Genomic DNA, 27288 nt, shown 5'->3' on the forward strand with positions numbered 1-27288 from the left:
AGACCAACAGTATTCGCCAAGCATATGCGTAATGTCTTGTCCTTTAAAGCGCTTTTCAATAGCCGCAATGTCCTGATGGAATCTTTCGCCATGTTCATCAAACATCGAAGCAATATCACAACAATAAGCCAGGTTTTTTTCCCGATCTTCGTGCAATTTAAAAAATTCGTCATAAGGAATACTGCTACGTCGATCACGAGCGGCTGTTATTTTAAAATCAGCCGCCACTATATTCCACTGCTTAAAGCGTGATGCAAAGAGTTCGGCTGTTCTCTTTGACAAATTTCCTTCTCGTACAAGGTCATTGAAGTCAGCTTGCGTTACTAAATGCGGCACTGCAGTCCCAAGTTCACTGGGTGTTGGTACAAATTCCGATACTTCTGGTTCCCCGCATTTTTCGTAAGATGAAATATACAGAAAGACGTTTTCGCGCAACAGAACTTAAAACAATTGTCAAAGTATACGTCTCCTAGTAGCGCAACTGTCAGATGATCGGAACTTCCGGAACTGGAACAAACACACAAACGGCACAGAGTGTGTTGTATGAAACAATAAATTAAAGGTTAATAAGTTGTTTAAAAATTTGGAGTCCCTTCAAGTTATGCCGAAAATTTATATTAGAAAAAAATTCTTGTTTTTAGAAAAAAAAAATTCAAGAAAATCTGAGAATTGATAAAATTTTTTTTTTTAATTTTACATAATAAAAACATTTCCACGAGTTTGCCTGCAGAAATTCAGCGCGATTGGATCACGGAAAAAGGGTTAAAAATTGATCCAAAGTTTTTCACACAGGCGGACTACGAGCTCTATATTTTATACATAAAAAAAAAATTCTGACGTGTACATGAAAATCGCCGATACACGTGATTTTTAGTTTTTCTCCCCTTTCCGAAAAAGTATATTTGGTTCATAGGACAGCAAAAAAGGTCGTTTTTGTAACGCAGTGTAATATAAGAAATACTTAAATTACGTTCTAAAATTTGTTGACATATTCTTAAAGGATTATATTAACATTTTATGAAAAAAATTCGAAATTTTACGGGTTTAATGGTTTCTTGAAAGACATGTGACATGTAATGCTAATTTGATTATCGAAAACAGACCGTTTCACAAAAGAATTGAAAAAAGTGCGCCAGTGAAAAATTTTGCATGGAACACTCAAATAATTGCCTTGTTCAATGTTCACATCCTCCGAAATTCTGCGTCTTACAGGTGTTCTTTACACGTTTTTCTTTAAAGGCTCAAACATCATCCCAAAATATAAAGGCGCTCGTATAAAGAAAACATATTTTTATGCTGAGGGGACGCAAATTTATCGAATTTCAAATTGGGATAATATAAACTGAAAGGTGTTTCTTTTGTTAAATTCCAAAAATTTTACAAATTCAATTTTTCCGGTATATTATCGGGTTACTCTCCTTATTTATGGAACACAGTTTCATTCATGTGGCTGCTACGGCTAACTTCAGGTTAGCGCATCCTGTTAATCCACGGTTCCAAGACGTTTGTGATGGTTTCCGGCTGTACCTCATGAATGGTTTGCTCGATAATCGCCTAACCAGCGAATAACCAGCATAAATTCGGCCCTTCACGGCATTGCACAAAAAAGACTAACGGCGTCAAGCCCCAGCTTCGATATGGCCCATTGATATTACCGAAACGATTACTGAACTTGGCGCGCAAAAGATGCCATGGGCTGTATAGCATTACGCGCCATTCTGCTGAAATAAAATATCGTGCAAGTGTTTGTTATGCCTCCGTTGCGGTCATCTTTGACCGAAATGTTGTTTCTAGCAGCATTTTCGAAGAGAAATGGGCCAATGATGTCAACGCTTCAAAATCCGCAAGAAACTGTTACTCTCTGAGTATGCAGTGGCTTCTCGATGATCCGTAGATAAGAAAGTTTTTCCTGTTAACAACCTTTAAGTGGCAGGAAGATGAATTTACTGTAAATAAATAACATAGAAAGGAAAAGCTGGACACGTAAATAAGGTAAATATTAAAGATAAATATATGAGTAAACTTAAGGATAAATATAACAATGAATATGAAGACAAGTATAAATGTGAGCATAAACCGAAATACATATATAGCAAACAAGATAAAGATAAAAACAAAGAATAGAAATAGTGGCAAATGCGAGTATAGAAATGTAGAGAGGGAAAAAGATTAAGATGAAGAGACAAAGGTAATGATAAAACCTCGATTAAATAAAAACAACGAATTACAATGGGAATTGTTATTGGCCGACTTTTCGATCACGGGCATTAACAGTTAAAGAAAATACCCAAATTAAAGTTCAAACTAGCTTTTTGTGAATCTAATATCGGTTAGTTGTAAGTGAGTGAAATTTTCTGTCAGGTTAATAATATCCCTTTTTTGGTGTTTGCGCTTTGGCGTTGAAATATGACAGCTATAATGCCAACATAAACAGCGCTTTGTTTCTTTCGTTAAAGTAAAAAACAAAACAAGCGGGCTGAATAAATGCAGCCGCTAGCGATATGTGGACATGTAACGATAATAAATGGAGTTAGAAAATCGATATTTTCAGCGGTTTTGAATGGCGGCAAGTAATTGCACGCAAATAAAAATAAAACAAGACAAAAAAAAAAGAAATAATAAAAGTAAAGAAGAAAACAAAAAAATGCTATTATGCGCCCGAAAAGTGTGCGACCAAATAAAGGAAGCAGGATGACAAAACGAGACATTGATGATTTGGGTAGTAGTAGAGGTATTTGTTGTAGGTGGTTGAAAGCGTGTCATTACTCAAACTCTGCCCACTGGCAGTTTGTATTTATTTGTATTATCTTTAGCGACAGCAGCGCAATATGTGCGCTAATAAAAACAAAAATAAAAAAGTAAAACTCATAAAAAAATCACAAAAAAAAAAAACATAAAATCAACAACAAAAATGCATTAATTACTTACGGGGTAACATAAACGTATACGTTTTTTTTTCTACTTTTTGTTTGTTTCCACGGATGCTTTGTTTTTGTATTTGCTGACGTTGTGTTTCCAAATAATTTGGATCGCTTATCTCGCCACGGTGCACGAGGTTAGTCTTAAATATAATTAAATTTGAGCCGGGAGCAGGGTAGCGAGAGAGAGACAGAGCGATTTTTGTGTATGGAAAACAAAAACCAAATGTGTTGTCATTTTATCTGATTTCCTTTAGGTCCAGTCACGTACGTTTGGTAATTACATATATACATTTTTCTCGCTACCCTACACCGTTCTGAATTTTATATTATATTTAAAGCGCGCTGGAATATTCATAAGTTTGAAGTAAGATGAGTGACTTTGATGACAAAGGCTTGGACACATCGTTATGGCTTGAATGAAGTTCGATTACAGTCTGTGTGAGAAGAAAATAATCGGTTTTTTCTTGTAACTTCAAGATATATTTCGTTCTACTTTTTGCTGCACAATAATTCCACTCAAGGGCTACGACGCTAGTGCTAACTCAGATTAGTGTCGTTCGAAACTTTTCCGTAAAAGCAAACAAACAGAAATGAGCGAGAAGTACGCGAAGTGTTTTGAGGCGGTATTATTATGCACGCATTCGAAAGGGCTGAAATTATCTTAGACCGCGGCAGCAAAAGTAATTAAAAAATCAAACAAGTTTGTTTGATGTGGAATCAGCGGTAGCAGTGTAAAAAAATTTAGATAACATTTTCGAGCGCGGCTTAAAGCGAGTGACGACAAAAAAGCAGGATAAAGTGATCGACCAACTTTTTAAGCGAGACCCTTCTTTGCGACTACGCCAACCACGCGCAATTCTTGGTAAAAAGGGAATAGATGAGCATTAACTCCATCGAACGTCGACAGAAGGAGGCGAACATATGCCACCGTCCCACATCACCAAAACCACTGCTCTCAGAAAAACACAATCAGAAACAACAAAACAAGAAAATGGCGTCACAGTATTGGACTGGTCTTCCCAGTTCCCAGACGTCAATTCCATTGCAAATGTGTGGGGAACTATGAATACGAATCTTGGTGGAAGACCAGTTCATAATTTAAAGCAACTCGTGCGTCAAGTTCGCAAAATCTAGTCCTGTTTGTCGACTAGCTACGCAGAAATCTGGTTCAAAGCATGAAGAAGATGCCAGGCTATACTCGACAACAATGAAGACTACACGGCTTACTTTCAAGTAAACAAATTTTAAATATATATCTTTTATATTTCATGAATAATTGCGGTTCCTTTTTTCTGACACAGACCGTATATTAAAAAGTACGACATTCGTTCAAAAAAGATTACTTCTTAAAATTTCGTGAGCTACGTACGCCCATTCGATTTACGATTTTCCAATTTGTTTTTTAGTTGTATTGATCAACATAAGTTTGACCTTACTCTATTAGATTTTTGTTGTTCGGAACGGCAACTTCTGCTAGAAAACTGGAAGGAAGTACTTATTACTAGCAATTGCCAGTTCTCTCAATTTTAATTTGCACCAAAAACAAGAGGAATCTGCACAAATGTCCAAAAAAGCAGTGCATTTTGGTAACCGCAGCACTTGGACTTTATGACAGTTTATGAATATTTATTTGCTTTTTATTTAATTCAAAATTTTTTTAATGCTAATATACTTCATTCTATACCCGGAGCCCGCGCAAGGGAGCAGAGGACGCAGTCGGCAACACAATATTTGGAGAAGGTCGACGTTGTGCGAGCTAGCAGATGCCACCATCACATGGGACGGCGCAAAATTAACAGCTCAGAACCGTGTGTGATGGAGCAGTCTTGTCGAGACGTTATGCTCTAGAGCGGAGTCGACAAGGGGGAAAAATACTTCACTCTCTTACAACACTCTACATTCCAAATTTCACACTTTTTGCAAATTAAAAAAAAGCTCAAATTTTTTAACAAATTTTCAGTTTCTTAATCGGAATTTTTAGAAAAATTTCGCATATGCAGTGTTATAACCCATTGAATTATAAGTACAATACTCAGGTGGTTTAAAAATCGCTTTGATTTTTTTTTTGCTCGCGGTCCTGTACAGGATTAAAAGGGTGATCAATTCAGTGGCGTCGGATTTTAAATTGAAATAAAACAATGGAAATTCAAATTGATTTGGCAATCTTTATTATTTTTGTGTAGAACCGTTCACGATATCTATTTTTCAAAGATAATACTTTTCAAATGTTAGACGCAACTGCGTCGTAATTCGGCCATCTGTAAACACCGATTGTGAATGACTCGCTGCAGGACTTCGTTCGGTATCTCGTGAATAACTTTAGTAATGTTTATCCACAAAGCACTAAGACCTTACATACCCCTACAAATAAAAGTCCAAATTGTGATATCACACGATCTTAGTGGCCAATCCACTGGTCCGAGGCGAGAGATAAATTACTCACCGAAACGACGATGCAGTAAATTCATTATTTAATGTGCTGTAAAGCAAGTAGCGCCGTCTTGTTGGAACCACGCGCCAAATGTTGTGAAGATCACGGGCTTGAATTTCCGGCATTAAAAAGTGTTGTATCATGGCGCGATAGCGTTCGCCATACACTGTTACATTGGCGTCAGCCTCGTCTTTGAAGAAATATGGGCCGGTGATTCCACTTCATAGGCGGCTGTGGCTGTTCTTTAAAGGCTTCTGCCAAAACACGACAATTTTGGTTACTGACGTATCTATTAAGCCAAAAATTGGCCTGACCGCTGAACACCAAAAATTGGCCTGAGCGCGCGATGAGCACTTTTCACAAAGTGTCGATTTTCTTAATACAATTGTACGACTTGTAAACGTTGTTGAGGAGTAAGTGTTTCCATGATGAAGTGTCGATGAAGGCTGAAAAAAATGTTGTATTTATTTTGATAGTCGTCAAACTTTGTGTTTATTGGGTTTCCGGGCATAAAGGCATAGATCGAAATGAGACAGAGGATGGAATAGTTAGGCATAAGAGACACCTATGCTACTGTCCGGCTCTCTCGAAACCTGAGTGCTCTCAGCTTTGAAAGGCTAGAATCTAACCCTGAACTGAAGCTTAAGCGACTCCTAAAATTCGCCAACAGCGAACACACATTTTGAGTGATGCATATTTTCGCTAAAGAAAAAACAAAGGACTCTGATCGGGTATCGCTATGGACCAAAATGGTTTCTGTGTGGCTTCGGCCAGCCAGTATAACCTAACCTTGACAGTAGTCAGGCGTGATGTGCCAAAAAAAAAAGCCGTATTGGAAACAATACAATCGGATCATGGTTTGTTTTAAATAATTGTTTTTACTTAAAAAGTTAATGTTTTTTTTTTATTTTTTCAAGTTTGTTTGAAGTGTAGGTTTTTTGAAGTTGGATGCCTCAAAATAAAAAAAAATTTTATAATTTTTTAATCTACCATATTTTATTACTTATTAAAATCTTAAATACAATACTTTTTTTTTTTGTTTCTGTCGGGACAACTAGCAAGTGCAGCACTCAGACATGAATTAAGTCCAGTGTACTACACTTGGATTCCCTTTCAATTTTTCTTTAAATCTACCCGATCTCCGAAGAAATCTGAGTAGATCTTGTGGTGCCAAGGAGCCAAGATGGTCGCTTCTTAACACATCAGTGCCAAAGACCTCAAACCTGATTCGAGCGAAGGCGGGGCAGACGCACAGAAAGTGGTCCGCCGTCTCGTCCTCCTCTTCACAAGCTGGGCAGAGTACACTGTCTGAGATGCCCAATCTTTCCATGTGCTTCGCCCGCAGAAAGTGGCCCGTCATCAGTCCAACCAGCCGTCTGCACTCCCCTCTGCTTAATGGCAGAAGGGTTTGCGACATTCGATCGGACATGACAGGTAACAGCAGTTTAGTCCATCTGCAGCCTCCCAAGCTCGCTTGTGGGTGATACAGGGTGTAGTTACCCATTTGCTAACCGTGGCTGTAATGGCCGCAGAAGGCAAAACGGGATCTGGGCCAAAGAAGTTGGCCTCAGAGCCCATCTTAACTAAGGAGTCAGAGGTCTCGCTACCCGCGATACCCACGTGTCCCGGGACCCATGTTAGCATCAGGCTATTATGTCTACCGACATAGTGCAGCCTAGATTTACAGGACTTGACTACCTTGATGGGTTGGGGGGCTGTCTAAGGCCATAAGCGCAGCTTGGCTGTCGCTGCAGACACATATACATCTGCCTCTCCATCGGTTTTGCACAACAAAGTTCATCACTTCTTGAACAGCATACACCTCCGCTTGAATAAATACAATATTAGTATCGCCCGTGGTCGAGAATTCGACCAATAAAAATTAGCACTGTAAGTAGCGATCAATAAAGGTTTTTAAGATTTTTTGAAGTTTCCGATTCATATATTTTGCACATATGAAATTTAAGTTTGTATGAAAGGTGCCACGCCTCTTTCCCACACCTCTAATGCTTTTTGCTTTAGGTACGTTATTCGAAATTTATGCAACCGTATGAAATTTCAATACCTTAGCATAAGCGGTTCCACAGAAAAGCTAATTGAGTGTTTCAGTTTGTACGGGAGGTGTTGTGCTTCCATTTTCCATACCTACGACTTTTAACAATAAGGCAGGTTTGACAAATTTGTGTACCTATATCTAAGTTTTTGTGGTTTCGGAGAAAAGCGATTTGGAAATTTGATTTTATCGGAGAAATGCCACGTTTCCTTTTCATATACGTACCACTTTTCACCAAAAGTACACTATTGACGTATTCTTGCCAAGTTTTAGTTCTTTGCTGATTTGGTTTTGATAGATATATATTGGTTCTCAAAGTTTGCTATAGATTATTCTAGCTAATATTCTTCTACTAAAGGAAGCTCTCCTTTTCAAATCGGTGTACGTATCCTTGAAATCGGGCGAACGATGCACTCAAAAAATCCTTTTAACATATTTATCATTTTCTATTTTAGTGTGACCTATTTATATATTGATGGTGATATTTTGTTTTCATAGTTTTTTATTATCTTTCTCAGATTTGCCAAGAACGATTTACTGAGAACAATTCTGGAACTCCTTTATAATTTATATTATAAATAATGTAGAATTTTCTCCCATTCCAATACGTTTTTGTTATATCATTTAATGTTATAATGAGTAATTTTTTCCTGTTGCATGTAAAAAAATATTATGATCATAAGTTATCACTTTCTTGTGAATATAGCCTAAGTTACTCTTAATAAAGGGACTATTTTCAGATATAATTTTTAAAAATTTTCAAATGAAAACTTTTCCTACTTTCTCCAATCAAATTAAAAAAATAATACACAAATTAATCCTCATAGTGTGCACTTTAATTACTCTATGCGCTTTTTGTGCGCATTTCAATTTTCACCCAAAAAAAAGTTTTTGATGTCGAAAACAATTTCTACTATTATACTACGTCTAGTCCACTCACATCAAGGGTACCTCGGAATGAGAGATGAAAAGCTGAAATTTTACATGAACATTTATTTACACATTATTAAACTTATTTCCAACTATCTTGCTTCCCTTGGCTTTTTTGATATTATAGTCCGGTTTTTGTATTTTTCGATATGAAGCGATGGGGGAAAAAAATGTAAAGCAGAAAATGGACACATTTCGTCAATTCGCGTTTCACAATTACTCGTAATTTTTATATTTAATTGTTAAGCGTAAGATACCTGCCAACACTTATTTGCTATACAAAATTTTCGCTGGTTGCCGAGGAGATTAGAAAATCTTCTTGCATTCGTGTAAATCCTTTCTGAAGCTAAATTTTTTGTTATAAATAGGAGGGATCCTGCACAAACTTATAATTTCTTTGTATAACATCGAAATCCTTAAACTTGGAACAAACTTTGGACAAAAGTTTTCCTAGTGCGTGCGGAACAACATAGGAAACCTTTTTACAAAAATTTTTCGATCCCGGTTTAGTCTGGCAAGTACCTGAGCCACGACAGCACTTCCAGATTAGGTAAGTTCAGACGATTAATTACCTCTTCGGTTGAACAATTAAAGGGTGATTTTTTAAGAGCTATAGGAAAGTTTTTCAAAAACACACACGTAAAATTCAGAAAAATGCATGACATTTTTATTTAAATCGATAGTACAGTCCATATAATTTAATGTTTGAAGATTATTTCATACATATGTTGACCGCGACTGCGCTTCAAATGGTCCATCCGCTTACTCCAATTTTGGCATACTCTTTCCAATGCTTCGGCCGGTATCTCACATATAAATGCTTTAATGTTGTCTTCCAATGCGTAATTTGAAGCAAGCTTTTCTGAATAGACATGAGCTTTAACATAGTCTCACAAAAAATAATCTAAAGGCATTATATCGCACGATCTGGGTGGCCAATTGACAGGTCCCGAACGTGAAATAAAATGTTCACCGAACTCGCCTCTCAACAAGTCCATTGTTACGCGTGCTGTGTGGCATGTGGCACCGTCTTGCTGAAACCACATGTAATGCAAGTCAAGCTCTTGCATTTTGGGCAAAAAAAAAGTTGGATATCATTTCACGGTAGCGCTCACCATTCACAGTTACGTTACGATTCGCAACATCTTTGAAGAAGTACGCACCAAACTGTGACCTTTTCTGGATACATTGGTAGCTCTTGCAATTCTTCTGGCTGATCTTCACTCCAAAATCGACAATTCTGCTTATTTACGTACCCATTGATACAAAAATGAGCTTCGTCGCTGAACACAATGTTTCGATAAAAAAGTGGAGCTTCGGCCAACTTTCCAAGAGCCCATTCACCAAAAATTCTGCGTTGCGGTAGGTCGTTCGGCTTCAATTCTTGCACCAGCTATATTTTGAAAGGCTTCACACCTAAATGCTTTCGCCAAATGCTCTACGTTGTTGAGTAACAGAGGCTCAATTGCTGCGAACGGCGACGAATCGATAATTGATGGTCATTATTAACACTGGCCGATGCTGCTGCGTTATTTTCCTCAGTTCGCACTCTACGTAAGCGTGTTGGTGGTTTGATGTCCAGTAATGTAAATTTGGATCTAAATTTAGTCACAATAGCTCGAATAGCCGCTTCAGTGGGTCGATTAAACTGACCATAAAATGGAAGAAGCGCGCGATAAACTTTCTTATGAGAACACGCATTTTTATAATAAAATTCAATGATTTGCAAGCGTTGTTCGTTTGTAAGACGATTCATGGTTAAATTATAGACCAAACTGAAGATGTTTGACAGTGAAACAAAATACGAAACGTGCATCGGCTGTTTAAAACAACTGTTTAAAAAGATAATAGCTAAAAAATCACCCTACAGTTGCATCGTCATCCAGGAAAATGCAATTATCTGCAACTGCAATTGGTTTCATATAATTTGGAAGTGGCAGCACAAAATGTTTCCTCAGCACATTGTTCGCACCTGTACTGTATATTTGCGTATACAGTTCAAACTTTTCACTGATAGTGAACTTTTCTGTATTGAAAGAATACAAACTAGGCTAAACTATTCGCCCTTTTCTCTTCCGTATCCAATTTGTGACTTCCATTGCGCCGTTAAAAAGTGCAAAAGTAAGAAACCTTAACGGAAGTCAACGGAAGTAAAAAGTAATATGAGTTTCTTTGCTTTCCACAATATTAGCTTTCTTGCTTTAATCTAATACTAGTTTCGCCATTTCAACTTGTCTCTAAAGTCTACTCAAAATATTATATTAAGATTTTTAAGAAGCTCTCACTTCGTTGCGCATGCATGCATATACGTAAGCACATATTTATTTTACTTTTGTTGCAAAAGCTTTAAGCGATTTAAATATTGTGTATTTAAAAGTACTCAATGAAAGAAAAATCTGCATAACTGTGCTGCACCTAATCATACCTGGCTTATGTGGTCTACCACAAACCCAAACACACAATATAAAGCCCCTTAACACCACCTTCTTATATTACTTATGTAAATCTGTACTTGTTGAAGCTGCAGGCTGCTGGATTTCAAAGGCAATGCAAGGTCATGCTTAGGGAATATTTTCCATTCTATTAGACACTTGCGCTCACAAAATTAAGTCACTTTATCTCTTTAAAATATTCGCAGTATTTTTCAGTCGATGATTTTTTCGTTAGTTTTCTATGTAAAAAAGAGCTGGACACTCTTGATACAGCATTTTTAACCGATGTAGCGGACATAGCGCATCTAAAACTAACGAAGCTCTGCTCGTTAGTAAAGCTACCGGATAGTTTGAAAAGGAACACGTAGGGTAAGGATAAACTCCAGTGGTATCACAATGGACCTGCGAAAGGTCCAAGTGTGTCGCTATGACAACCACCCAACCTACCTACCTAGCTATGTTTAAAGGCGCTCAAAGAGCGCGTTGAATTTTAAACAACTTTTTTGCTTATAATGTCTATCCAAAATCTGCAAAACAAAATTCTGCGCAGTATAGTTAACGCACCATATATAGGGAATAGCGACCTTCATCGTGCTCTTGGCATACCCACTGTGACTGGAGTAACGAAGCAATTTACCAGAGCTCACAAACAGCGACTTACAAATCATGCCACCGATGCAGCATCCAGCTTACTTCGGCTAAATTCTTCTTGGAGGGCGTTGAAAACGCACAACGGTAGCAGACTTTATGGAGAGCCATATTGTAAAACACTTCTTAAAACAAGTTAAATTATTTCATAAAAATTGATTTTTGGTACATTTTATATATGCCAGGTGCAATTGTACAACGCTTCTAAAACATTCTTTATTAAAAAAAAAATTAATAAAAAATATCTCATATGTATTTTCTTCTATACCAAAAACTTTTGAACGAGTGCAAAAAAGGCCAAAAATCATCGCAATTTTAGCAACTTAAAACTTATACTTTATTATAAAGAAATTGAAAGAGCTATAAATCAGCAGTTTCCGAAAGATTCAGAAAAACGTTAAAAATTTGTAAGCGATTTTTTTGAAATTTGTACAATATTTGGAACTTTTATTATATTTATAAAGTTTTTGTTGTGGAATTAACTTTATTTTTATAGAAAATTAAAAAAAATCGCATAAAAATACTGCAAATACTTTAAAAAGGTAAAGTGGCTTAATTATGTGAGCACAAGTGTGCCTCTGGGTAGTTCCATACAGCCACATTGCAAACAAAAATAATTGCAATATCTTCTACTTAGCAGCTGCTCTAGTACTTTTCCATTCACTTTTATAAATGCGTGTGTGTGTATGTCTGTACTTGTATAACAAGAAAAAGTAAAAAAAAAGGAAATTAGGTCAGTTAGTTGGTAGCTTGTGAACTTTAGAAATATGAAATGCTCACATTTCTATAGCCTATACGCACTGCCAAGTAATTGTGAAACATGAATAAAGAAATATGAGCGTCTTTTGGTGTTCATCTTATACGGAGGCTGTGTATATATGTCTTTGTATTTATGGCTAAACTTATGTATGCAAATGTCAATTTTGTATTATACTTTATGACTATTAGGCATTTGCGTATAATTTCTAGCTGCGCATAGCAATAATTCGTATATCAAGCAATGATTCGTAAATTATTGTGCAGCTCAAAGGATCTTTTTAGATTGTAATATACATCACTGCGTGCGCGCAACATAAATTTATGTACATATATATGAGCCATAATAAAATATGTAGTCAGTTTTATGTGTTTAGATACGTTTAAGAGTTTTAGTATTAAAGTCGTTTGCTTTCGGCTTCGATACGAGTGCTCTTGCAAGTTATGGAAATGAATATGCAAGAGGACTTAAACGGTTTCGTTTATATTTTTGTAGTTAGAAGCTATTACCTATACAAAGTATTGAAAAGCAAACTACGATACAAACTAATTCTGGATTACAATAATCTTTTTTTTTTTGAAAGAGGTTTAAATCAAAATGTTAGAAACATCTGAAAGTTGTCGTCACATCAATGGTATGTGGGGTACGCTCCCACTAATACTATAACAATTCTCCCCCTTCGGCAAAATTCTACCCTGGGAACACAAAAGTGTAACATCTGGGTAGAGTTGCGTTTATGTCCGCAGACACTACTGGTACCTGCGTTCAGGCTTTTCTCTTGCAAGCATATGAAGGCTGTACGCCGTCGTTTTCTTTGCGATATTGTAGTGAGTGTTTCTCTCAAAAGTCTGCGCTTGTCTTCGGTGCGTATTAAACCATCCGCCTGCGCTGCTGCTACAGATTCGCGTCATGATTTAGCTGCAATCGTTTGGATTGCCTCCCACTTACTGCTGGTTGCGCACATATCTTGGATGAGGTTGCTGGGGGATGGCTGCTGACTCAGGTCTGGTTCGAGATTAGCTCGTTCCTCTCTGAAGCGATCACAGTAATAATTCACGTGTTCTGCGGCAAAGAGAGTACAAGTCATTCCATGCACTAAAAATCATGCTATGTTAATTTGAGGTCACGATTGTTGAGCTGCCGAAAGCAGCGCTAGGTAACATTGCTAAGTAGAAAAGATTTGAAAATATTCTGGTAAGTTTAATTATTAGCGATTCAGTAAATGAAAACATGTTTTTAGGGTTCGACTCTTCAATTGCTCATATAAAAAGCTATAATTTCCGAAAACTGAAAATTTTAAATCCTTGAATTGGGTAGTGAAACTTTGAATAATGGCAAACTTTTTTCAATAACGGCAATGCAAAACCTACCAACAGTAAACTGCACTTTACTTTAAAACGCAGATAGGTGTGCATTGCCGATTAGAATAATTCTACCTAAAATGGCACAGACAAAAAAACTAGCACCAAAATGGTCAGCTAAGAATAGGACTTGCACCTTTTCCTCTTTTTGTGGATTTTTGTTGCTCGCTTTTTTTTGCGTGCGTACACAGTTTTAATCCTTTCATAAATTTTATTCTTCAATGTACTTTGAAGTTTTAAAGGACAAAGTTCAAAACAAAAATGGCTTTAAATATATATACTAACCTTAATAACATTAGTAAAGGTATCAAACAAAAGTGAATATGATACTTATATACAGCTATTAAAAAAAATGTATTTTCCTTTTCGCAAAAAAAAAAACGCTACAATAATACCCTTTGAATAATGTATCCTTAAATATGCTTAAATTTTCTAATGAATTATGCATAAGCAGTAATACATACATACCTCCATTTCGTTCTGCTTGCTGTGTTATAAACACGTACAAAAATTAGTTGAACTTTCCTCATATGATATAAAGTATACGCCATGGATACCCTCGGCCCATTTTTCCACTTTAAAAATCTAAGTTATTTCATAAAATTAAACTGATTAGAGAATGAAAAACTGAGTATGTAGCATTACTATGTAGAATCTATTTTTCACGCATATAGTAAATTTTTCTGGATAAAAAAAAAAACAAAAAAAATAATTAAAATTAAGTTGAAGTCCAATAACTTTTTACTTAATTGAACTTAAAATGGAAAAGTAGAAGCATTAGATCGGAATACCTATATGCGGATTAATTGATAGAAAGTAATGTCTATAGCAGAAACGAAAGGTCATTTGGGCCCCAATCCTGGTTGCTAAATAACCTTCAGCCTGGATATTCAACCTGCTCTAGAAGGTCCATGGTAGAGACTAATTTAGTCGGATATGAAAAATACTGAGTACTCATTGGAAACATTCAAAGATATTTAACAACAAATTTTTCAAAGAACAATATTGTAACCAAAAAAAAAAAGAAATTCGCACACCATCGTCGTGGGGGCAATGGAAGCTGTAAGGGAAACTGAAAACTAGGCCTTTCCAGCTCTCAGCTACAAAAAGTAGGAGACTGGAAACTCGTTCTTTTCGGCCCTCGTTATCCACATCTATCACACCCAAAAAATAAAAAATCTTGCACCATCGACATGGGGGATAATGGAAGCTGTGAAATGTCACCTTAACAACGAGCATAAACCTTAAATTGTTTGATCAATACCTACCGAGATTTCGATCACTAATATTTCATATTAGCTCTGGCAAGAAAACATATTATTGCAGTACATAAGACTTGTAAACTTAATGTTAGTTCCTTATACAAGATAGAAACTTTAGACATAAAACTGAGCTGAGTATTATACAAAATCTACAGTTTGACGTGCATATATTAACATTTTTTCCAGTATAACTTTACTGTCGTATGATTTAATATTGGGGATCACAGAAATTTTTGAATCACAGAAAAGTGCGTAACTATTTAAGTGCTTACGACCGTCGCCAATATGCAAGTTTAAAAATGTTCAACACGGTTAGTATTAGATTGAGTTTCAATGTGTTTCATTTTAGATAAAGTTGATGCTTATAAATAAATTTTTGATGAATATGTCACTGAGTGAGCCATCAAAGGTCCATTTATAATGGAATATAAATTTGCATGAAAAATATTAAATAATAATGAAAAAATAATTATTTCATACTAAAAAACTATTATTACGCTATTAAAATGACAATAACGATTTGGCAAGACTCCTTTCCATAAATTTATTTGCATTTTCTTCTACAAAAATTGAATTATTTCTATTAAGCTCCTAATGACATTTTCCTTAAATAAAATCAAAAGTTTCAAACAATCCTTAAAAGGAAACTCCATTTATGAACTCGTTTGAAAGATTCTAATAAAACTAATTACATTTGAAGCATCTCAAGTGTACTTAAAAGACTGAAGATTAAAGTTCATACGAACGTGCTTACGCGTTGTTTAAATATGTACACGCATAAGTTCGTATTTTCAAATAAATTAAAAAGCAAAAATACTCGTGTGTACGATGAAAAAGTTCCTCAAATGCGCTGGCATGCAAAACATGGCTTGCGACCAAAGCTGACGCTCCGCTTGCCAGCAAAGAAGAACAGCATCCACTCGCACATACTATACTCCCACACAGATACAAATGTATGTACACACATATGTATATTCTTATGTAATTTGCCAAATGTACTCACTTCTCTATGCATGTATTTACATATACACACAACTTCTTCACATTGCGGCCGCGCACCGCAATTTGCCCACAGTCAACCCAGTTAACGCCACTCTGCCTGCCATAAGCGACGATGACATCAACGGAATGCACGAGCACGCATCAAATGCACAAACACACCAATACATATGCACTCAATTACTTTTACTTTTTGGGATATGTTTAAGTGCATATAACTATGTGGGTGGATATAAACCCTGTAGGGAAAGTCATCACTGAATTGCATCATGAACTGCTGGTGTGTTTATTTTTTTTTATTTTCCTGCAGCAGGTGCTTGTCTAGTAATTGTGTTCAAGTGTTCCTTTTACAATGTAGTATTTGTATATCTGTGAACTCTTGCCAAACAAATTTATGTGACTTTAATAAACTTTACTTTAAGCTCTACAAATTCTGATTTATCCAGGCGCTGAAGTAGTTAACGGGCAGACAAATGGTCGAACGGCAAAAGTCGTTATGAAACCGGAGCTTTTCTACGGCTTTAGCTGGTTCTAAATAAGCTGGTACAATTATCGATTGAGTAAATTCAGACCAATTTCAAAAATTTTTCACAGAGCCTTTCCTTCAAATTCTCCAAGAGACGTCACATCGGATGTTGTCATCGTCCACGCTTCTGTCCCATACGTTAGGACGGATATGATGAGAGCCTTTTAGAGTGTTAGTTTTGTTCGACGAGAGAGGACTTTACTACTCAATTTCCTACTTAGTCTAAAGTAGCACTTGTTGGCAAGAGAATTCTTTGTTGGATTCCAAGGCTGACATTGTTATCGGGGTTAATACTGATTCCCAGATAAACGAAGCCTTTTACAACCTCGAAATCATAACTGTCAATAGTGACGTGAGTGCCGATACGCAAGTGCGCCGACGGTTTGTTTGATTGGCCTCGTTCAGCATAACAATCATTCGTTTTTTTTTTCTTTATAAAATTTGGAGAGGGTGGAACTAACAGCGCGGTTGTTAAGGCCGATAATGTCAATCAGGTCATAATTTTTTATGTGTCTTTTCCAAGACTTGGCGTATTGTGAATATCTGATCGATGATGGATTTTCCAGGTCTAAAGTTTCTCTCATAAGTCCGTTGATGGTGCACTTCAGGTCGGGTAGCTCAATGGCAATTCCGTCGTCAAAGATTGAGGTATCGTAATCTTCACGTTCTCTATGATATGCGCAGCTGTCACTATTTAATAGGTTCGAGAAGTGTTCCCTCCATAATTTAAGAATGCTCTGGATATCAGTCACCAGATCGCCGTCTTTGTTCTTACAGGAAAACACCCCGGTCTTTAAACCTTCTGTAAGCTGCCGAACTTTCGGGCGTCGTTCCTATTGGACAGCATCTCAAGCTCCTCACACTCACGTATTGTGGCCTTTCGTTTTTTCTTTCTGATAATATTATTTCTATTCCTTTCTGAGCTCTCGGTAGCGATCCCACAAGGCTCGCTTTGCGTCCGATCGCAGTTTGGCTCTATAGAAGGCACCCTTTCTTTCTGCGGCAGCATGACATTCCGCATTGCACCAACTATTTTTTCTGGCACGACGGAATCCGATTTCTTCTTCGGCGGCGGTATGTAGGGAGCGAGAAATGTTGCTCCATTGCTCGAACATGCCGGATTGTTGGGCAGTACTCTGTGAGAGCAGGAGTGAGAGTCGAGGGACGAATCTTCTGGCTGTCTGCTGTAATTGCATGAGGGCATCAACCAGCCGGGCAGCGGAACCTTCCCCATTAAAGGACCGGATATTCCAGGTACATGCCCTCAAATTATAGGCCTTAGTTCGTTTGCAGGGGTCGTCATCAGTACAGGGAGGTCTCATCCGAGGCTTTGTTCGTGTTTTCATTGGGGGGAATATTACGTGGCGGGTCCCAAACCCAGCCCACAACCAGCTATCCTGATGGCTGAACACATCATATATCCAAAATGTAAGGATTTCTATGCCAATTTATATAAAAATTTGCAGAATGGTGAATGCTTGGATCTCTCTTTAAATAAAATTCAGAAGTAAACTTTCAAATTATATTTTTTTTGTCGTTTCTACAAAAACCTATTGTTGGAACTTTGTAATTTTGTTTCTGTCGTGCAGTATAATTTATATCCCTTGAAAATCTATTAAATTTACTTAAAAAGCTAAAGAAGAATATTTCAAATTATTCCCACTACGTTTCCAGTGATAGTTACCATTTTGGCGCTGTATATCTATTTAAAAATCTTATGTTATGAGCTATATGCATTTAAAGTTTTATAGCAAATGTATCAATAAAATGTGCTGTTTTATGTATAGATACTATACACATTTTTTTTAATGCAGCATTTTCTTGTAGGGTATGCGCAAGTATTTTGGCCAGTGCAATGATGTCAGCCAAGAAGTGTTTGAGGGTAGAAATAATAAACGAGAAAAACGAAAATTGCAAGTTGGTTGAGGTGCCAAGAAGTGCAGAGGTAGAATAATAACCGGAAACAAGTGGATACACAGGGTATGACATTTGGCGGACGGAGCTAGTCGAAGCGTGAACGAATTTCATTCAAGTGATATGCTGTGTCTTCTTTGATAGATTGTTGTTTTTGTGCTGTTACAAATGGGGGCACAATGGAAATTTATCAATACACCAAAAGAGGCCACACAATGCATGTGAGTACGTACATATGTGCTTACATACAGACATGCATTGTGCAGGAGTGATGAATTAAGAGTGATATCATATTGGAAACTTTATGAACTCAACTTTTCTGGGGCTTATTAACTTTTTGCTACAAATGGAAAATGGGACATAGTTTTTGTGCAAAGCTTTTTCATGGCAGATACTGACGCGGAGTTTTTCATATTCTGCGAAAGGACGGCGGTTTTGTATCTTTAGATTCTTTATATCAGCAGTGAGGTTTCAACACAGATTAGCTATATATATGCACGTGCAAAAATACTAGGCTCTAGGGATAGCAAATATCTTAGTTACCTACTGTACTAGAAACAGGATTTAGTGCACATGGTGCGGATCTAAACTTTGCATAATTTGTGCTCTTAAATAGGTGGCAAAATTACAAAATGTGTTTTGAAGGATAAACGCCACGGGTTGTATACTAAGTAGACAGTTGTTCGCCTGAATATGATTAGATATTATTAAACTCCTTATTTTAGTATAAGATAATTTTCGAAATGCCATTTGCATAAGAATGCTAGAAGCGTCCCGGTTTTTTAAAAGCATTTTTAATAGCTTACTTTTGTTCTTTGAAATGTATTTTCAATTAAATTTCCATTAAACCAAAAACATGATAAATGCAGTGCTGCTCATATTCAAAGGCGTTTTAATATAAAATAAGAATTTACCCGCAACGTGATACATGAATAATCCGCATTTATGTGCAATTTTACTGAAATTTAGTATACGAGGGTTATCTTTTATATTTTGTGCCTTTGAAGAACTACGTGTGTTGAGCTGTAATTCGAAGTTTTTATCGAAAAGTGTGGTATTTTTGGCTTTAACTTACATAGAACGTTTTCATTTAGGAGCATTATTTGGTCCGCTTTCTGTGAGAGGAACAGTTTTTCTCGCCAAAAAAGATGGAATTAACTAATGCAAATTTTCATGCGATGATTTATTATAATTTTTGATTATTATTATTATTATTTATTAGATTATCGAGACAGGAATGCATTGCTAAATTTATTTCGTCCTTTGGCATTAAAACACCACATTTACCACTGTGAAATGTTAGTAAAACGAGTTAGAGCATGGACCCTTATAGGATGAATTTCGTGAATGCCGCCCAAAAATGGTTGTTGTGCTAGAATCAATCGAGGCTGTGCGTCTATTCATAACACAGGCCTGCGAAATTTAACTTTTTTCAGTTTTTAGAATGGCTGTACTTGTTTCTTGTAGTTTTTTATGCGCTGAAAACGAATCTGACCTTCAAAATGCTCCATCACGTCAGGATTTTTGGTAAATGAAGCCTAAAAGGTCAAAAAATGGCCATTTTAGCCATTTTTGATAATTTTTTTTGGGATAGAAAATTTTTTATTTTCGACGAAAACGTCGCATAGTACAACTCTTTAGCTTTAAAACCCATTTTTTTAAATTATTCTACGATTTTTAAAAAAAAAGTTATGACATTTTAAAATTAACAGTTTCAGTTACGTATATGTTGGGTATAACGTCTATTTCAGCGCATAAAACTACAAGAAACAAGTACAGCCATTCTAGAAACTCACCCTCGCAGGACTGTGTAATCCAAGCTCGTCATATATCGCGAGATAGAGGCATTCTTCAACATTAGTGAGACCGGAGTACATTCGATATTGTAGAAACATTTCGACATTCGACGAGATTTAACTCAAAAAAGGACTTATGCCGATTGGTGTAAGGAAATGTTGAAGAAATTCTGTCGTGGTGGCTCAAAGCATATCTAAAACTTCAAATCTTGGATCAATGCATATATGCTTTTTCCGAAAATCATCTGGTCATGTGGCAACTGTATGACTAGAGAAATTTAAAACCGTCAAACATGAATGGTACGCAACCATTTGTTGACAACTTCTTGCAGAGAGGGGAAACTACCGACGAAGACGAATCATCCTGTGTTACCCAATTTGATTTCTTTTCATTCTCGAACAAAAAAAAATGCAACATGCGATAACTAAAAAAGCTGTTGAAGCCTTGAAATAGCTTACTTAGGTATGCACTTCTGAGTGGCAAAAATGTTTTGAAAATAGGTTCAAGCGAGTGCAGAAGCGCATTGACTTCTAATGAGAATACAGTTATTTTCATTATTGTTTTACTGTGTTCCCATTATTGGGCGCAAAGTATAAGAGACGACCCAGGAATATTGAGCTTGAAAACAAAGCGAATGTATATGTACGCAAAAATAGTTCTCGTTGACAACGCAAATGTCAGAGTTCAAAATTTTTTCTTTTTTTTCACACGGAGAGCCTCATAACACCGTCAGTAAAAAAACTTGCTAAGAGATCAGCACGATTTTTCAGCCACTTGCACTTTGTTATACCAAAGTTCAATAGGTTACAAAACTGCATATTCGAAATTTTTCCAAAAACTCTGATTAAAAATTTAAAATTTTGATGAAAATTTATTTAATTGTTTTTTTTTTTTTTTAATTTGCCTAAAGGTTGAAACTTAAGTTTATAAGGGTTTTGTATGTGAATGAGCCATATTATAATAAGCAAAATATTTAAATTAAAATTAAAACAAATAAATTGTCAAAACTTTTCAATAAGTCTCAGTGTTAATGTTACTTAAAGCAGAATATTACTCACAGAAATTAGTATTATTTTTAGCTGGAAAAAGAAGTAGGATATATGGTATTTGCCAAGAAAAATCATGACCAGTAGTGGCACTTATATGAATGCCTGTGAAATACTAAAAAAGAAATAAAAAATGAGTGCCATCAACCGAAGTAAATTTGAATGACATCAGCGGCTGAAGCACAAAGCAGATGTAAAAAGATAAGCCTTTAACTTATGATGAGTTGAGAAGACGTGGCGATATGATGATAAATAAGAAACGAAAGTGAAGCATAAGAAGTAAGCAGACACTTTCAAGGACTTTAAAAAACACCAACGGTAAAATAATTTGTGTGAAAATCCATGTACGCAGATAATCTTGAAGAAAAAAAAACGGGGAAAAATAAGTATCACTTTTGAATTGAAATTGAAGGGCTTCTAAAAGCATACAATTAATCTTGATGATGTGCAGTCAGAGGTCGCATACAATGGCAGTGACCCACAGTTGGAAACATCTGCGCTTACAATAAGCAACTTTGTGGTGCAAGCAGCTTTAGATAATTGTGACAAGCAACAAAACAGTGTCGTATTAACCGAGCTGAAGCTGTCATCAAGGTGGTAGGAATTTGCCTGCTAAACAATGTGGAAAATCCCAGATATAAGTGGACAAACAAATGCTAAGCAAAGCACGCAACTAAGTAATATGGCTAAAAAGGCATAAATACATATAAACATGCACATATACATACACACAAAACCACAAAACCTTGAGCAGTTTAGTTGAAATTGGAGGCCAACCATTTGACGCGAGTCACGCTGGTCATGGCGTATGAGTAACATTTGTAGGCGATGCAGGGTCAGCATGAGCAATGCTGTATCCTACGCAATTTGCGCTTTTACAACCAACCACGCAATAAATAGACTTCCAACAGTGTTGTATGCCTTTGGCAATTTATCAAGAACATCCTAGCCGTGCTCCTGTTCGAACCTCGTAGGAGTAGAAATGAAAGAAAAAACAAGAAAAGAACTATATAGAGAATAAAACACCAACGCCCACGCAAAACTTGGCAAAAACTTAGCTCTTAAGCAATGCCTGCTTTGTATTTTTTGTTTTTCTTTTCTTTTTACTTTTCTTTCAAAACATTCTTGCAATTGACTTTTTCGTTGTTCATTCGCGTTGATGCGCAATTGCGGGATGGGTTGTTCAACAATACGCGCGCGAACATATGAGCAACAAATTTTCATTGTGTACACCTAACAATGGCTAAATGCATTTGTCCTACTCTGCGCCCACAGTCGTACAAATGTATGCACTTGCAAGACTCACTCACTCGTAAATCGTTTAGCTGATTTTGTTTGTGTATGTGCTTAACATCGAATTCGACTAGAAAATGGGCGCTGTAGGAAACGAGTTTATTTTATGGGCAAAAGCGTTCGCTTTCATTGGTAGAAGAGACACGCATTGATTGTTATAACATACGCTGTTGGAGTTGTAGTTGATCCAATTGAATTATGTTAGATAAAATTAAGCCGAAGTCGATTGAATTTTTAGAATTCTAATAATTCCATCAGAGAAACTTAAAGCGAATGGTTCTCAGGAATAAATTTTCAAAACATATACTATTACGCATCTTAGTCTAGTTTATATTACTTACATTTACTTATAATAACTCGAAGTGGATACATTTCAGATGTGACCACAAACTCGAGAGCTTTCGAGAACAAATTATTTTCAGTGCATAGCATAAGTACAAACTCAACCAGTATTAATTCCACGTATTCTTTTTAAAAAAATTATATTTATGTTAGGTTAGGTAGGAATGGTTACTCAAGTAATTGAACGAAGATAAATGGATTCGTCCTTGTTGATACCATTGTGAAGGAAGTAATGTGAAGGAGAAAATCGATGGGATGAAAGAAGAGGGCGGGGAGAGGTGGTGGCGGGATTGTTAGGAGGATGGGTTTAGAGTATGTGGATTAAGAACGATGACTGTGCTGCGTTTGCGTCAATCACTTTATGCTGCTGATGAAACGCATCAGATTTTTAATATCAACACTAGCTACATCAACAGGCGGAGCAAAGTAAGAGCCTCCGATATTTCTGCCATGAAAAAGCTCCTCATAAAAAATATCTTCCGTTCGGAGTCGGCTTAAAACTGTAGGTCCCTTCATTTGTGGAATAACATCAAGACGCACACCACAAATAGGAGGAAGAGCTCGGCAAAACTCCCAAAAAAGGGTGTACGCCCCAATTATATACCTATATATATATTAGGGCGGGTCGATTTAAAAATCGCTCATTGCTCTGTGAAAATCGTATTCTAGGGATCAAAATAAGAAACTTTGCCGAAGGAACCATACCTCTAAAACGAATTTTGATGTCCCCCAATTTGGGTCGAACGAAAAATCCCACTTTGACCCATTTAGAGTGCTCCAATCGAGTCCAAATGTATGACCGACCCCCACTAACTTTGGACGGCCGATCCACGCATGCCAGTGGCACACCTCCTGGAACTCCCCTGGGGGGTTCCCCATACAATCATTTCAAAATATCACCATTTTTGGCCTTTACATGAGAAAAGAAACTAAAAAGTTCGACCCAAATTGGGGGACAGCAGAATTCGTTTTAGAGGTATGGTTCCTTCGGCAAAGTTTCTTATTTTGATCCCTAGAATATGATTTTCACAGAGCAATGGGCGATTTTTTTGCCTCCCCACAAATCGACCCGGCCTAATATATATATATAATATATATATTGTATATATAGTTATTTGCTTCCTTATATTTAATCAAGGAATCGCGTTTGGCTATCGTTAATAAAGTTTCAAATCTTGTTGTAATTTTTGATTAAAAATACCCATTTCCTTGTACAATATAAGTTAAAATATACTACCTTTATATAGAGGTCGCTTCACTTTCACCATATCAATAGACTTGAACGAATTCATTGGAAATTACTTCGTTTACAAAAGAACTTTGCTGATCCGGTTCCTCCATACGATGCAAAATGCACTTTAACAATTTCAAAACCTTTACAAAAGAGAAAGAGTATTCGTTCACTCTGCTTTATCTTTGACATCATTAGCGGTGTTATTGACTGCCCTCTTCTTGAACATTGAATTGCATAAAACCTTAAAATTCGTTGGCTGTTGATGCTTGATCTTCCAAGCAAACTTTTAAATTATCGCTGAATGAATTACATAGATGTGTTGAACTATTATCGTTCAGTGGTTTTGTTGTAGTTTGTTTACTAGGAATAAATACATTTTTGTGATAATCCTTTTATTGGCAGGCTTGAGTAACCTGAAAAAAGTTTGAAAAAGTTTCATAATTGAGATTTATTTAATGTTGAAAATTTCAGTATGGAATTTTTCAAAGTCAAATATTCACATTCTTTGGCAACCGTCGCCTGATGTGGCTACTAAAACAACCTTCTCCGGGAAGAAATCATTTCTAGATTTACTAGGAGTAAATAAATACATACATTTTTCTGATAATTCGTTTTTTGGCAGGCTTAAGTAAATTGAAAAGATTTTGAAAAAATGTCATAATCTCGAGATTTATTCAATGCTGAAAATTTCGGTATGGAATTTTTCAAAGACAAATATCAAAAATATCTGTTTTTTACATTTTTATAAATATTTAATTATTTTCTTACTTTTTAGCATAAAATATACTTAAAAAAAGAAAAAATTGGAAAAAATTACAAAACATGGAGGAAACAATTTCCGGAAGAAATGTTTTATTTTTTTGTTCAAAATGTTTGGTTTATTTTTTCTCGGTTGAGGAAAACACCTCCTAAGATTTTTTTCTTTTATTTTTAATTACTAGTTGAAGATTGACTCAGTAATCCATAAAAGTTTCATATTGGGAATCCATTTACTTTTAGTCAGATTCGTTCAGTTATTAAGGAACAAAAAAAAAATGCGCTACACATTTGGTGTTTTAAAAGTGACAAAGAAATATGTTTTCCCCAAAATTTTTTTTCCAAAAAATTTAATAAAAGAGATAAAATTTGTCTGCAATAATTTTTTTTTTGTACGATTTTTTCTAATATTTTTTTGGTTAACATAAACAATGCAAGAAATGTCTTGTCGAGGGCCTAAGCTCCCAAGAGTAGTGAACAAGGAAAAAAAGAAAAAAAAACAAAAAAAAATATTTTTTCTTTTATTTTCAATTAATAGTTGAGGCACATGCTAGTAATCCCTGAAAGCTTTAAATGGGGTTTAAAGTTATTATTATGAAATGGTTATAATATTATTGAAATATTATGAATCTTTCAAAAATGACAAGTAAACATTTTTTCCCCAAACATTTTTTTCGCCAAAAATTTTTGTTTCCCAAAAATGCTTAAAAGAAATATTAAATTATCCAAAAAATAGTTTCTAAAAGTATATTTTAATCTAAAAAATGGGGAAAAAATTGATTTTAGCATTTTTATCAATTTTCACCGAGCTCCGTACTAAAATTTTCCACATGGAATCTAAAATTAAAAAAAAGTTGAAACATTTTTTCATTTTACTTCGTTTCGCACTCAAACCTAAAAACAAAAAAAAATTTAATTAAACTTAAGATCATGTCCAAAATACTTGAATCGCTTGGCTGGAGTTGATCGATTCTAGAAAAGGCTCTCCTTTTACTGTGAAATTGTTCACAGTTATGAAAGAAATTTGTTGGCCAGAAAGCCAAGTTTCGTATTTAGCTTTTCCATTAACAAAACAAAATCTGTTTCATCCTGAAATAAGGTATTCAACCCACATAAACGCAGTTAGCATAATTCTTAATCTAGAATGTCTCACTCACGGAAGAAAGCAGGAAATTGAAATCCACCCCATTAGTTACTACTATTTTCTTATGCACAATTGTAATGCCTTTGAGGAATTGAGCTCACGAGACTACTTAATCCACTTGAAACACATACCTACCTTGGAATCCTATACATTTGTTTGTGTGTTTATGTGTCCAATCCCCTGCAAGAAATTGGACTATTGAAAGCAAAATTGCAAGTAGTCTATTTTAAGAGAGTTAGTACCAGTGAGAAAAATATTCTCACTCGTTGCCCACCGTTATATTGAAAAATATCGATGCATTTTACATTTCGATGAATCGAATCAGACAAATTCATCTATGTATTTTTTCACTGCCAAATGAAAAAAGAGTTTCAAACACAAATCCTATATTTGTATACGTTTTACTAACTCCATGCCATCGTGAAACCCATGGCTCAGAGACCGTCGAGAAAATTTCTGGTGCTAAGACGGTCACATTTTTCAATGCTGGTGGTGGGGCTCTAAACCAAATACTGTCGTTTAAAAATATATGCGGTGAGACTCAATATAATGACTGCAGAAGCTGCCAGAAAAATTTCTGATTCTGAGTCGTCGAAAATTTAGTTAGTTAGTTAGTTCGATTAGAAGTAGGTACGAAGGGGACTCCACCCCATTATCTGTTTCTCAGCTGACCAGATTATTTATTTATTAATTTATTCTTAGCAAATCTAGAAATGCATGATTTCTTACACACTACAACAAAAATACTTAACCATAATAGTTCGCACTTATCTGTAAAATTTATTCAGTTACAATTTAAAAGTTTGCTAACGTCGATCTTTAGACTTCGACACTTAATAGATTTCAAGGTTTGTGTGATAGGTATGTTAAAAAAAATTTGGAGAGGAACTTTGGTTTCCACGTCACTTGGGATGTGTTTGTGTTCACCGTATTCGTAAACAAACCAATGGTATAAGTATTGGCTCTGTTGATTTTTATCGTATATGAGTACCACAAGCTAAATTTTGTGAAACACATCCCAAGTGATGTCAGCATATCTGTCAAATTAACTCAGAACCGAATAACGGTTTGCGACGTAGTACACCTTTAAACATCTTTTCACCATGCATATATCCTTCTATTCCCACTTATCATTTTCCTCGTTTTTCTTATCTCTATCTCTTTTCCCTCTCCACATTCTGTTTCAAATGCCTCCAAAATCTATGGGTTTTTACCACACCTGCCTAGCTGTAGCCATAAGTAAAACATAACCTGATCTCAGGGCTTTATTTTTAAATTGTTTTCCGTGTCTGAAATATCATCTCTGCTCAAGAATTATTATTCGACTTAATCCAGGAATTGTCATTGTTGGTTCCCTTTCCAATTTTATCCGATATAAATACCTATTTAAAAAATACGCTTTCACTCCGAAAAACTCCTTTCCGAATTAGTACTGTTAAAAT

The 27288-nt window shown here is 35.8% G+C and overlaps 1 protein-coding gene across 3 annotated transcripts in view; it reads left to right on the forward strand.

The window, feature by feature from the left end:
* Positions 1–27288, forward strand: part of LOC129244486 (ras-related protein Rab-3) — a 60426-nt gene that overhangs the window by 16365 nt on the left and 16773 nt on the right. The window lies entirely within an intron of this gene.

This window comes from Anastrepha obliqua, chromosome 4, assembly GCF_027943255.1.
Source record: "Anastrepha obliqua isolate idAnaObli1 chromosome 4, idAnaObli1_1.0, whole genome shotgun sequence".
NCBI classification, from domain to species: domain Eukaryota; kingdom Metazoa; phylum Arthropoda; class Insecta; order Diptera; family Tephritidae; genus Anastrepha; species Anastrepha obliqua.